Below are 14,770 nucleotides of genomic sequence, written 5' to 3'. Positions count from 1 at the left end.
AACTTTCCTAATAGATCGACTGGTCGATTGAAGTAGCCAATCGATTGGAGTAGCTTAATCAATTAGTTGATCGATTAGGGAGCACACTATGCTCTCGAGATTTCCCCTAATGGATCAATTGATCGATTGGGTTGTCTTTACTCACAACACTCTACCAATCGATCACTTGATCAATTAGGCCCTGGTTCAATCAATCACTTGATCAATTGACTAACCCTATAAGTCAAGTCTAGGATTTCCAATCCCAACATCCGGTTAATCGTGACCTGTTAGGACTCTGTCATACCTAGCATCTGGTCAACTTTGACCTGCTGAGACTTCGTCACCAAGTGTCCAGTGAATCCTTTGACCCACTTGGATTTTTCTCCTTGTGCCAAGTGTCTAGTCAACCTTGACCCACTTTGACTTACCATCTCATGCCAAGTGTCTGGTCCTCCATGACCCACTTGGACTTTCAAACACTAGATATCTGGTCAACCTTAACCCACCTAGATTTTCACATGCCTGGCTTCACTCACCAGGGCTTTTCACCCCTTGACTTCACTCACCAGGATTTCTTTCTGCCTAGCTTTACTCACTTGGTCTTTTCATCACCTAGTTCACTCACTAGGATTTTCCTCTGTCTAGCTTCACTCACTAGGGCTTTTCATCACCTGATTCACTCATTAGGATTTCCCTCTACCTAACTTCACTCACTAGGATTTTCATCACCTGACTTTACTCACTAGGATTTCCCTCTGCCTAGATTCACTCACTAGGGATTTTCACCTGACTTCACTCATCAGGACTTTTTTCATTGCCTAGCTTCACTCACTAGAGCTTTCCAACTGTCTGGCTTCACTCACAAGGACTTTCTAATCCGTCTAGCTTCACTCACCAGAACTTTCTACACTAAGTGTATGGTCAACACTGACTCACTTGGATTTTCTTCTTTCAATCTTTCTGTTGGTGTTGTCCTTGCCTAACCTCCAGTTAGGACTTCCCAATCAGGTATCTGGTCAATCTTGACCTACTTGACTTCTGATCAACCTTTGACCATAAATCTCCATATGGACAATTGCAGCTGCAATCTCAATATATTGTCAAACATCAAAACTCAACCATCAAGATGCAAGCTTGAGCTAACTCAAGCTTAGTCAACTTGGTTAACCTTGACCTAGGGGAAATTACACCAACATAATTTTGTAAGGAATATTGTTGACAAAAAAAAAAGATAATTCTTGAGTATATCCCTACTCGTGCTATGTTTGTAGATCATTTTACTAAGTCATTGACTAAAAACTCATTTCAAGAACATGTGAAGTTTTTTAGACTTAGTAGAATGTACAACATATTGTAAAGACAATCAAATATATGAAATATCATGATTTATTCAGTGTATATGTCATTGTTATATTTAGATAATTTCTCGATGAGCATGATAGTAGGTTGAAATTTGTTCACTCACATGGACAATCATCTATATTTTTTAAGTATAAATAGAGATAAGTCATTACTTATGGGATAACTAATGAAGATGTGAATGGAAACATACCTATAAGTTGGGGTCGCCTTAATGGTTGTATCAAGATGAGATCATTTGTGAATTGATAATGATGAGAGTAAATGTACCGATCATTTACTAAACCTACTGGAAGCCAGATAAGAATTCATGAGTTAAATTCAGAATTAGACATTAAGTATGTCTAGATCAAGATATGTATGATGTTAAATTTATGAAAACATTCACTCTTTATTAGTAAAGAGAATAACAATGTAGTATATGATTCATACCACATGTGCTACATTGACAAAAAGGTGTAAGTATCCCGTGGTAGTTTTAATGTGATCAAATCAAGTCAAGTTAGGTCATGTTATGTTTTGGTTCCCTATGTCTAAGTGTGTAGGAACCTAGGAGTACAGGAAGTCAAGCGAAAGATATAGCTAGCGAGAAGGACGACACAGGAAAGAGTCGACGAGCTCGGTGCGTCCAAGGGACGAGGTGCTGCTGAAGAGTGCGCTGGCGGACGAGAATGAGGCGTGCGGCATTTCTGAGGGACAAGAAGCCAGAGAAGAAGATTGCTCAAGAAGGCCGAAAAATAGGTTTGGCTGAGTCATATTTCGGATGGCCGAAATCACCTGGAGCGGAGTTGGAGCGGAAGACCCAGAGGAAAAGTCAATCGGAGGTTGATTGTGCTCCGGGTGCCCGGAGCTATTCCGAGCGCCTGGACCACCTAAACCCAAGGCGCCCTAGGCACGCGCCCTAGTTGAGCTGGAACAGCTCTGTCCGGGCGCCCGGACCTGGTCCAAGCACCCAGACCTGGTCCAAGCACCCGAACCTAGTCCAAGCACTTAGACCAGAAACTTTATCGAAATGTCAACAGTCATGATCCGTTGCGACGGGGATAAAATTTTATCCCCCTCCAGGCATCTAGAACCCTTCCAGACACCCCGATTAGAGCTATAAATACAACCCTGATCACAGGAGCCTAAAACATCACTTCTAAAATGATTTCTATTCTTGTTCTACTACTTTTATGAGCTGTCAACGTTGTAAAGATGCTACTCTACCCAAAGGAGACTTGAGAGTGAACTTCATTTGTCTAGGATTAGTAATCTTCTAATTATAAACCTAATAAATTCTCTTACCTCTGCTTTTTAATTTATGCATTTATGTTTTGTTATTATATAAGTGTTTTCTTAATTTTATTTGGAATATTGAGAAAGGTTAATTTTGATTTTCAGGACAATTCACCCCCCTCTTGTCAGCCGCTAGGGGTCCAACAATTAGTATCATAGCAAGGTCGTTTTAGAAGGACTAATCGCCGACCAAAGTACAAGAAATGGGAAGAGCTAACATCTACCCATCAGTATTAGGGGGAGTTCGCGTTTTGGAGATGTCGAATGGAGGTATATTTTAAAACCTTTTTCAATATTTTGCTAACGATTAAGTATGGTTTTGATATATCCAAAAGAGAAGAAGGAAAAGAACTTGAGGAGCATCAATGGACTGAGAAGCGGCGTAACGATTTTATGGCAAATGCTAAGGCTGAGTTCTACCTTCTGAGTGTTCTGTCTACTCAGGATCTCGACAGAATTGGCAAACACAAGAGTGCAAAAGAACTTTGGAAAAAGTTCTTGAAACTCTACAAAGAACCAAAAGAAATCGAATTCAACTCCTCAATGGACACTAAGTCGTCATCAAAAGAATTCGAGGCCGAGGAAATTGCCGAGACAACTCTTATAGCCGAATACCTACCTGAAGACACAGAAAGCTCATCCTAGATGAGCATCGATGAAGGGGGAGAGTCTTCGAAATAAAGCAGAGTTGAAGGGGGAGGAACATCAGAAAAAGACAGCTCTACAGGGGGAGCATCAGATTCTAAGATCGACAAGGTAAGTCAAGTACGATCTTTACCTCTTGATAAATTATTTAAGTTTATAAAAAATGTTATCAAAAAATTCTTATAAATTAGAAATGAAAATAAAAAATTATTAAAAAAAATAATGAGTTAAAAGGAACTTTAGCAAAAGCTCCTTGATTAGAAAATTTTGATAAACGAAAAATATAAAATGAAAATTTAAATGAACAAATATAAAATTTGAAAAAGTCTACATGTTCTACTTTTATTTCTTCAAATTTTATAAATAATTCAGGACTTAAGTGGTATCTTAGTTATCACAAGGGCAGATTAAAAAGTATTCATTAAAATATATTCTTAAAAAAATTTTGATTAATTCTGTTGGATGAAATTTATATTAATTACTAAAATTATACTTAAATTTATCTTTTTTGCATGCTCTAATTTTTAATTGAATTTAATTTTTTTTATCTAATATTTTCGAATAAATATCTTTGCATGATTTTGTTTGAAATTAATTAGAATTTTTTTTTTTTAAAGAAAGAGAATTTTAATACTTATTTAGAGAAAAATTTTTAAAATTTTTTGATCGTTCATTATGTTTCATGATTTCAAAAATCATAGATTTTTTTTTTAATTTCGCAGAGTTACTATTGAAAATTTTACTTTTAAAAGCTTATCATTTTTTCTATCCATGGAAAAGTTTTTAAAATTGTGTTACCGTAATTAAATTTTATCTAAATTATTTATCCAAATTCTAACTTTTTTAAAATTATCTAAAGATAGGTATGGAGAAATCATTTTTTTTACTTACTCTATTTCACTATTAGAAAATTGATCATGATTTTTTTTCTTATAAAATATTTTTAAGCAATTTTTAAAATCAATTCTTTATATAGAAAAGAATTTACTTCTATTTTAAATCAGTTTCATAATTTCGATTTTATCACAGCTTTTAGATGTTTCTTTGTTGTAAAATTTCATAGGATTTTTTAACAATTAAAATTCTCAAAAATTATTTTTTCAATAATGTTTTATAAATTATAATAGTCATCATATTTTATCCCTTAGATTTTGTTTAAATTTATTTCAAATTACTTCCATAAGTATACCCTTATTTTTAATGTGATCAAGGGGATAACTAGAGGTTAAGTCTAGGAGGATAGTATATTTTTTATTTTTACATAATTTTTTTTATATATAAAATATGTACTTGCCATTTTTATTATTATTTATTTTTTGATTTATCCTAACTTAACTTAGAGTTACTCACATTAAAAAGGGAAGATTGTATGTACTCCGTGGTAATTTTGATGTGATCAAACCAAGTCAAGTTAGGTGTTGTTTATGTTTTGATGCCCTGTGTCTAAGTGTGCAGGAACTTAGGAGCACAGGAAGTCGAGCGAAAAATACAGATAGCGAGAAGGACAACACGGGAGAGAGTCGACGAATTCGATGCATCAGAGGGACGAGGTGCTGGGAAGAGTATGCTGGCGGACGAGAATGAGGCGTGCGACGTTTTCGAGGGATGAGAAGCCGGAGCGAAAGGTTGCTCGAGAAAGTCTAAAAATGGGTTCGAGTGAGCCCTATTCCGAATGGCTGAAATCACCCAAGTGGAGCTGGAGCGGAAGACCAAGAGAAAAAGTCAACCGAAGGTTGACTGTGCTCCAAGCGCCCGGAGCTATTTCGGGCGCCCGGATTGGTGTAGGCGCTCGGACCGTCCGGACCCAAGGCGCCCCAGGTGCACCCCCTGGTCGAGCTGGAACAGCTCGGCCCGAGCACTTAGACCTGGTCCAACGCCTGGGCCAGAAACTTTATCGAAATGTCATCTATCGTGATCTGCTGCGACATGGATAAAATTTTATCCCCCTTCAGGTGCCTGGAACTCTTCCAAACACCCCGATCAAGGCTATAAATACAGTCATGATCCCATAAGTCTAAAACATCACTTGTTAAACAATTTCTATTCTTGTTCTACTACTTTTGTGAGTTGTCAATGTTGTAAAGAGGCTACTCCGCTCAAAGGAGACTTGAGTGAACTTCATTTGTCTAGGATTAACAATCCTCTAATTGGAAACCTAGTAAATTCTCTTGTCTCTGCTTTTTAATTTATGTATTTACATTTTGTTATTATACAAGTGTTTTCTTAATTTAGTTTGAAACATCGAGAAAGGTTTTAATTTTCAGGGCAATTCAACCCCCTTTTGCCGACCACCAGGGGTCCAACAAAAGGGTAGTTGGAGAATAGTTCCTTGCTTATATACTATGTGAGACATTTGAGATTATAATGTTGATTTTACACTCAATGACTTTTTAGTTATCTACTTAAAGTTTTAGTCAGTATTTGCTACTTTAACTATGGTTAACTCAGTTTATGGAGTATGACTAAGAAAATGAATGAATTTTAGTTAAAAAGAAAGAGTAAAATAAATTTTATTTTTAATATTTATTCATTGGTCGACCAATTATATATATTTTTATTTAGTACTAAAAATATGATTATGAATAATTATATTGATTGAAGATATTGAGCATGCTCTTGATATAATAGTCATTATGATGATTAAAGATATTCATATAGATGTTGATCCTGTCCAAGCACTGAGTCGACGGACGCTGGGGACGTGGCACGCTCCGCTGTCTCTGACTGGTGGTGTAGCTCTCCGACGATCCTACAAAGAAGCCGAGCCAGGAGGGATTTCCCGGCGACGGCCCTCCGACGCTCAAGTCAGGCAACGAGAGAGGCAGCGTAACGAGGGTACAGTAGAGATGTGTGCATACCTTCGTCAACGTCTGGGGGTCCTTATATAGGGCCCCGAGGAAACGCGGGCACACTTCCCAATGTGTGCACGCTTCCCCAAACTTACCTTAACGAGCCTGTGTCATAAAAGTACCTCTGGCGCCATTCCGCAATCGTCCGAGCATATCCCAGATGTGATAGTGGAAGCTTCCACCGTATGATCCTGTGTACGGCTCGGCCGCCAACTCTACTATTTGTCGGCGGCAGGTGTCTCGAGGATGATGTTATTCCCTCTCTCCTTTGTCCTCATGCGTCCCTTGTCTGTTCCAGGGCCGAGCGGGTAGGTCGTTCGGCAGGCATATTACTCTTGTCGCCGGTTATAGTCATCGGTCCGACCGGGATACCTCCCGGTCGTATGCTCGGATGATATTGCCCTACCTCTGTTGCCTAGTACTCGGTCGAACGGACATTCTGTTCGGCCTTGAAACCTTTTTGCCTTGAGCATCGAAAACCCGACCCTTAGTCAGGTTGTCTTTCATTCGGTTCGGGGGATTCACGGCCGGTCGGCATGTGATGCCTGACTCGGTGGGTCTGCTTCCTCCGGTCGGCCTATCTCCGTGTCGACTCTCTTGACCTTTGATCTCCACGTGTCGTTGACCTTCCGCCAACGAGGGTCCCCCGTCCTTATCACCGGATCAACGAGGGTGCATTTAATGAGCGCCATTACGGCGTGCAGCGCGCGTGCTCGGTCATTCCAGGTGAGCGACTTAGTCTGGAAGAAAGTAAAGTCGGTCGGGGACGTAGGCAAGCTGGAGGCTCCCTGGGCAGGACCCTTCAAAGTCGTCGAGAAGCTCCGATCGGGAACCTACTACTTGGAGGATGAAAATGGACGACGGCTAGGGAGACCATGGAGCGCAAACCACCTCCAGCCCTATCGGGCCAGGTGAAAGGTGCGTCGATGTAATGTATTTCATGAATATTCCATGCGAATGCATCATTTGATTGCAGGAATCAAAGCTATCAGAACAAAACAAAGGCATGAGTATTGTGCGCCATCAGATGGTTGTATAAAAGCATGACGAAGACCCCGCGTCGTTCGGCCAGGAGCATATTATCCAAGCCAAATGCTCGATGACGAAGACCCCGCGCCGGCCGGGAACATATTATCCGAGCCAGATGCTCGATGAAAAAGACCCCACGCCGTTCGGCCGGGAGTATATTATCCGAGCCAAATGCTCGATGACGAAGACCCTGCGCCGTTCGGCCAGGAGTATATTATCCGAGCTGTAGACTCGATGACGAGGACCCCGCGCCGTTCGGCCGAGAGTATATTATCCGAGCTAAATGCTCGAAGATGAAGGTCCCGCGCCGTTCGGCCGGGTGTATATTATCCAAGCTGTAGACTCGATGACGAGGACCCCGCGCCGTTCGGCCGGGAGTATATTATTCGAGCCAAATGCTCGAAGACGAAGGCCCTGCGACGTTCGGCCGGGTGTATATTATCCGAGCTATAAGCTCATTATTGAAGACCGTCGAGTGGCGACGTTAAACTCTAGAGTCGGATCGGCGACTATAAACCCCCCGGCTTGAAGACCGTCGAGCGGCGACGTTAAACTCTAGAGTCGGACCAGCGACTATAAACCCCCCGGCTTGAAGACCGTCGAGCGGCGACGTTAAACTCTAGAGTCGGACCGGCGACTATAAACCCCCCGGCTTGAAGACCGTCGAGCGGTGACGTTAAACTCTAGAGTCGGACCGGCGACTATAAACCCCCCGGCTTGAAGACCGTCGAGCGTGGTAAAGGAAAACACAAACTCATAGATATCCACAGTGCGGTGGATGGTCGTTTGGCCGATCGGCGAAACAAAGAAAAGCACTTATAGCGAAAAGCTCATAGAAATCCCAGGAAAGATGGATGGGCGTTTGATCGATCGACAAAGCAAGGAATTTAAGAAATTCCCTGCGAGAAAAAGGTCTAGTAACCGGTCGGCGTAGTCAAAGAGAATGCGAGATAAGAGATAACGCACCAAGAGTAGGCATTCATTTAAAATTAGCGTTTAAAGGTTACAGATGCCACATGAAAGACACGCCGATCGGAAGCACTCCTGAAAACACATTCACTCAAAATAATTAAAGATATGCTTGGGAATGGATGCAAGAAGCGCCGCATGTTCTCGGGCGGGAATTTCCGCTGAAGTTGGAAGGAGACCCTTGGCTTTCAAGTAATCCGACGTGGCAGTGATGGTCAGTTCAAAGGCCTCGGCCATCTGGTTGCAAACCTTCTCAGCGAACTCGTCTGAGCGAATGTAGTTTTGCCTCAGCACGATGAACCGGTTCGGCTCAGTCTCCTGATACTCCTTGAAGGTGGCTTGGGAAGCTTCAAGAGCCTCCTACAATTTCTTCAGTTCATCCTTATGTTTGAGCGCTTCGCGCCGAGCGGCTCGCCTTCTCGCCGTCCAGCTGCTCCATCAGCTTTTTGACTCGTTGTTCAAGGCCCCGCGCTTCCACATTATTCTTTTCCAGATCGGCGATGGCGGTGTTCTTCCGAGTGATGGCCAGCTCAACCTTGCGGTCGTAGGATTTGACCTTCTTGTCTAGCTGGTCCAACATATAAGCTTGGTCAGCCGTCTTTTTCCGCTCGGCCTCCAACAGATCCTTGGTTTTGTCGAGCTCCTTCTGTAGCTCGGCATAAGAAGGGCCTCAGGAAGATGACGGGCCGCCCTGACTTTTCAGCCTCTTCAACTCGTCCTCCACCATCGCCAAGCGATTGGAGACAGCGATCTCTTCCACCCATCGCTGAAGAACAATAAAATGTTAAGGAGGCCGATCGGGAAAACTACATTAAAAAGAAGTAAACCTTACCCCGGTGGCCTGCTGCATGTGGCTATCAGCCAGCTTGTCAAGTGGTATCATGGCCACATGGGCCCGAGCGTCCGCCCACATTTCAGCGAGAGGCCCCTTCATAGTGATCATATGCTCGGGGGCCGTAGGCCGATCGGACTCAACCATAAAAGCCTCAGTAGGGAGATGCAAAATTGCCCTAACTGTGCGTCCCCGGGCCAGAATCGTCTGAGCGGATGCCAAAGGATCGGAGGCCGGGCTGGAGAAGGTGGACAAAATGCCCGAGCGGAGGACTCGGCCTGGTGCAGGAGGAAGGGAGGCAACTGGAGCCGCTTCGATGGGAGTCGCAGGCATCTCCAACTGCGAGGGAGTCCGGTTGGAAGATAGAGCTTCGACAGATGGTGCTTGGCCACGTGGGGAGGTGGTGCCCGTCCGCTCGGACGCTTGCACGGCGAAAGTTGCCGAACGGAGTGGCTTCTCAACTCTCCGTCTTTTCCTATTAAGTGGAAGCTCGTCCTCCGGATCGGAACTTTCATCCTGAACGGCCAGTTCTTTGCCAGAAGTTACACCGACGTCTGCATCCATGGGCGAAGCCTGAGCGGCAGACTCGCTCGCCTGCTCTTCGCTCTCGTCCTCATGAGAGTTGACCGGAGCAATGCCCAGTTGCTCCATTTCCTTGGCCGCTGTCGCTTCGAGCGCGGCCGCTTTCTTCTTCAGAATGTCGAACAGCACCGACTCCATTACGATATTCGCTGCAAAGAAAATAGAAGGAAATCAGTTAGAACTCAAGGCAAAGGTCTAAGTAAAGGTCTTACCTAAGTTGCTTGGGAGGGGGGTCCGGCTCGGACTCAGACCAAATATGTACATCACTCCTTTAGGCAGGAGCTTATTGATGTCGAGCTTCAGACCGGCTAGCAGATTTACTGCTTGAAGATAGTCCGGTCGGGTCTTGTATTTCTTCAGCTCGGGAGAGATGGGTTGTCCGACCTGTCATTTCGTACGGAAGGGGAGCCGCCCGGGAACACGAAGATAGAAAAAATTCTCCTTCCAATGTTTATTGGAAGAAGGCAACTTATCAAAAAAGACTAAGCTGGGCCGAGCTTGAAACAGATAAGTGTCCGGCTCAGATTATTTGGGGTAATAAAAATAATAGAAGATCTCCAGGCGGAGTGGAATGTTGTGTATCTTAAATAAGACCACGACCCCGCAGAGGAGGCGAAAGGTGTTGGGGACCAGTTGGGCGAGCGGAATGCCAAAAAAGTTACAAACTTCGACAATGAAGGGGTGAAGGGGAAACCGCAGACCGGCTACGAATTGGTCGCGGAAGAGACAAAAGGCGCCGCTCGGCGGTCTGTGTGGCCGAGCGGAGGGTGAAGGTAATATTAGTTCGAAGTCGGAAGGGATATCATAGGCGTTAAACAGGCTATCGGCGTCGCGCCGATCGAACCGCGACTCCATGGTGGTATACCATCGGCCGAGAGCCGGGTCCGCAGGTTGAGAAGAGATTGCCATCGCCAGAGTAATGGAAGAAGCAGAAATCGAAAGAGAAAGCAAAGGCGCGAGCAAAGAAAGGAGAAAAACAGAAACCAAAGGAACACGGCCGAGAACACGGAGAAAACATAAGGATGAAAGGAAGAAAGGAGGAAGAACCTTACGAAGGAGTTGAGAATCGAAGGAAGACGGCGGAGAATCGTCGGAGAAGAGAATTGAAGTCGTCGGGAAGAGAACTGAAGTCGCCGGGACGCCAAAGCACCGAAGAGAGACGGAGGAACGCGGAGGCAGAAGTGCGGCGGTGGAAGGAGGCGACGGCTTTATAAGGTCGGGCCCGATCGGCCTCGACCATCCGATGCAGGTCACAGGAATCGAGGCCCCCATCGGGCCGTTCATTTCAAACCGTCGATGTCCCATCGGACACACCGCCAAGTCGTACGATGACGCCAGCAACGGTGCCACGTGGCATCATGCCATAAGGGCGCATTTAATGAGCGTCATTACGGCGCGTAGCGCGCGTGCTCGGACTTAATGGAGAGGATTTGCACAAATCCCGAGAAGATCCGAAGGGCGTCAGCATTAACCGTCAACTCGGAAGTGAGCCCAGCGCTCAGAAGGAGCCGAGCGGCTAGGGTAGGAGCATCCCAGAGTGGCAGGGCGGTTTCATTCACGCCGACCGACAGTCCAGTCAGTCGGACTTAGAGCCTCCTTCGACTAGACTTGAAGGGGAGGCATGTGATCCAGTGATAAGGACGGGGGACCCTCGTTGGTGGAAGGTCAACGACACGTGGAGGTCGAAGGTCAACGACACGTGGAGGTCAAAGGTCAGGAGAGTCGACACGGAGATAGGCCGACCGGAGGAAGCAGGCCCACCGAGTCGGGCATCGCATGCCGACCGGCCGTGAATCCCCCGAACCAAATGAAAGACAACCCGACTAAGGGTCGGGTTTTCGATGCTCAAGGCAAAAAGGTTTCAAGGCCGAACGGAATGTCCGTTCGGCCGAGCACCAGGCAACAGAGGTAGGGCAATATCATCCGAGCATACGGCCGGGAGGTATCCCGGTCGGACCGATGACTATAATCGGCGACAAGAGTAATATGCCTGTCGAGCGACCTACCCGCTCGGCCCTGGAACAGACAAGGGACGCATGAGGACAAAGGAGACAGGGGATAACATCATCCTTGAGACACCTGCCGCCGACAAACAGAAGAGTTGGCGGTCGAGCCGTACACAGGATCATACGGTGGAAGCTTCCACTGTCACATCCGGGATATGCTCGGACGATTGCAGAATGGCGCCAGAGGTACTTTTCTGACACAGGCTCGTTAAGGTAAATTTGGGGAAGCGTGTACGTATTGGGAAGCGTGCCCGCGTTTCCCCGGGGCCCTATATAAGGACTCCCAGACGTCGACGAAGGTATGCACACATCTCTACTGTAGCCTCGTTACACTGCCTCTCTCGTTGCCTGACTTGAGCGTCGGAGGGTCGTTGCCGAGAAACTCCTCCCGGCTCGGCTTCTTTGCAGGATCGTCGGAGAGCTACAGCACCAGTCGGAAATAGTAGAGCGTGCCACGCCCCAGCGTCCGTCGACTCAGCGCTCGGACAGGATCAGATGTAAATAATTAAATTAGGATAAATGTACTATATTAATGTCTCTTTGAGATAGTTACGTAAAGTGTAATAGCTTTCTTTGTATTAAAAGTTTTGTATATTTGTTGTCATATGAATCATTTTTCTTAAATATGAATTTAATGTTTGATTAGTCTTTATGACTAATTGATGACTAATTGGTCTTTGTGGCTACTTAATCTCTGTAGTTTTACTTGGATGAATAGGAGATGTTAGCCGTAATAGCAAATATACATTGTGTGCAGTTGCGACAATCGCAATCTACTATTGCGATAACCATTAGGTGCGGTTCTGTATTTGCTCGCTATACATGGGCATCCAAGTGAAGATTGTGTAATGGGTAAAGAGTTTTCTGTTTTCTCTCTGCTCGCGCTGTTGAAAGGTTGGAAAAGCATATCAGAGACATTGGAGTCTCTCTGAGAGAAGAACATGCAAGATCCGAGAGGAATTTTGTTTGTAGAATCGTGAAGGGATGTTCGATTTCATATCGTCCATCAGAGGACAAGCATAGATCCCAGGATCGTCACGTACCATCAAATGCTATGCTTTTATTGGAGAAAAAAATAATATCACGCACTCCAAGCGATTCAGTACATAATGACTTTTTATATGAAAAAATCATACACTCAACTAGATATATATTTACTAAAAATAAATCTTAAGATATATTTAAATAAATATTCATGTAAATATTAACTATCCCAGTCCGTAAAGCATTGCTACGCTCTTATTGAATTTGCATCCGAAATATTATTTATTAAAAGCTAAATAGCTTATTTTGAAAATTGAACAGCCACATTAATTTTACCTTTTTATACAAGTTTTCCAATGAATTTAACACCCAGCGCTCTGGCCTTATTCTTCACCGTCAAAATCGCAGCATTGAACTCCAAATAATAACTAAACAAAATAAAAACGAGTATTCGATATCATATTATTTTTTTCTCTCGCGAAAAGAAATAAATAATAAGAGAAGGACAAATTATCAACTGCATAGGTACTCTGAAGTTTGGATGGATCCAACTTTCTCCTACCTTCTTGTTAGCTTCTTCTCATCCGAATCTTAAATGATTGAAGACAAGATTATAATATTAAAAAAAATTAAAAAAGGATTTTTTTTTTTCCTACTGGAAGACCGTGAAATTTGTTTTCCCACTGGGATAAGATTTGCAACGGAAAGATCTGTCACAGCCTTGAACTGGGTGGAGCTTTATTAATTATTTGAAATGACGATAGATATGTAAAGTGGTCAATCATGAAGTTGGTATAATTGGCTATTTACTGTGTAAAATGATATTTAAAAGGCGGTTGTGTAATGGACGATGATGCTGTCTGAGATTGGAGAGATAGCACATTGGATAACTGGTACTACTGTTGAATGTGAGAAGATTGTGTGCTGGAGGAGGATGGCATCAAGCAACCCTTTTTGCGCATACCACAAAGGGAGAAAATAGAAACATTAGAGTGAGAAGTAAAGAGATGGTCCTTGGTACAAGTACTCTGATGCTCAAATTAAAATAGTAATGGAATGGAGAAGAAGATGAATAGTAGAATAGTAGGGTGCATGCACGCGCATAAGCGTGAGCAAGATGATGTGTAAGCGTGAAGTATACAGTATACTTGGCTAACAAAAAGGACCCCTTTTCATCGTCTCTCATAACCTCCGTGATAATAAGACAACAATATTTAGTGTCAGAATATGTTGAGTAATGGAGGATGTACGGTCACCCTTAGAGGAAGGTTTCGTTGCGTTTATATGTTAGATTATCGAAATATTTCTGGTTAAAAAGCTGTTATTTTTTTATAGGTTGTTATAATTCTCTAGCAATGTGGTCTCTTGGAGGGAATCCGGCTGGCTATAGGGCCGACCGAATGTATACTGGGAGCTTTGTCAAATGAGAAGTGAGGAGTAGGGCTTCGTAAGTATGACTAGCACTGGGATCGACCGGATGTATACTAAGCACCTTGTCTTAGAGAAGTGAGGAGTTGTATATGCCCAACCAGCTTTGGGGTTGACCAGGTTTATACTGAGAGCTTTGTCAACTGAGAAGTGAGGAGTCAGGCTTCGTAAGTTTGACCGATGTTGGTATCGATCGGATGTATACTGTGTTGGAACACTCATAGTTAGATTGGGGGGAGGAGGAGGTGAATAGCTCGTCTCATTTTGTTGATAATGATTTACAGCGAACAAAGCAAAGCTCCACTAAGACTAACACAAGGATTTACTTAGTATCCACCTCAACGAGGTGAATAATCCAAGGATTTGACCCTCTCTTACACATTCACTATGAAAGAACTCCTTCTTAGAAATACTCTGCAGGTGGAGAAACCTTGTACAAATTACAATACAACAAGAAGAAAATGAGAAGTTAATACATATGAAATTTTACAAGATTTACAATAATGAAATCCTAGCTTGCTCTCTTCTTATTTGGAAACACCACTTGATGCTTGGAAATGCTGCAACACTTTGCTCCAAGAACCATCAAAACTGGCATTGAGTATCGGAGAAGAAGGGTGTGTGAGTTATATTGAAACTGTGCTCGTGTAAAACCTTTTTAGGGCTCTTCAGGCGCCTTAATCTCTTAAGAAATTCTTAAGCGATTATCACGTCAGCAACCTACTCAGAACGACTATATTTTTGAACCTTAAACGATTACCCCAATCACGTAAGCAGAGCGTAATCAATTACGCCCCTTTCTGTTTAATTGCTAAAGGACCTTGTGA

This window comes from Zingiber officinale, chromosome 8A, assembly GCF_018446385.1.
Source record: "Zingiber officinale cultivar Zhangliang chromosome 8A, Zo_v1.1, whole genome shotgun sequence".
Classification (NCBI taxonomy): domain Eukaryota; kingdom Viridiplantae; phylum Streptophyta; class Magnoliopsida; order Zingiberales; family Zingiberaceae; genus Zingiber; species Zingiber officinale.
This window is presented reverse-complemented; position numbering follows the sequence as displayed.